The sequence below is a fragment of the Cystoisospora suis genome (genome assembly GCF_002600585.1).
Source record: "Cystoisospora suis strain Wien I chromosome Unknown contig_1534, whole genome shotgun sequence".
Lineage (NCBI taxonomy): Eukaryota > Apicomplexa > Conoidasida > Eucoccidiorida > Sarcocystidae > Cystoisospora > Cystoisospora suis.
Window position 1 is genome coordinate 8,152 of NW_027154334.1, and position 399 is coordinate 8,550.

Sequence of the window (399 nt, forward strand, 5' to 3'; positions counted from 1 at the left end):
AGAAACAGAGAGAGAAAGAGAGATTGAGAGGATGCTTCTATCTCAACAGAAACAGGAGTTCTTCTTCTTTTCCTGTCCCGTTGTCTTTCTTCTCGAGAGAGCTGAGGAGAATTAGAAGAGAAATAACCCTTTAAGAAGAAGAAAAGAAAGTATGTTCCAGTCATAGCTAACATACTTCCCTTGAGGGCCTCCCGAATCGACCCCTCATCTTTCTTCTTCATCTTTCTTTCTCCCTCTTGCTTTTTTGAGTCTATCGAACAACTGAGAATTCATTGCTCTTGATAAGATCCCTCTTGTCAAACCCTTCAAGCAACCCACAGTGTCTCTACACTCACTATACACAGACAGGAACATGAGAGGGGATTCATGCCTTCTCTGTCCTCCTCCTGGTCTCCCCTC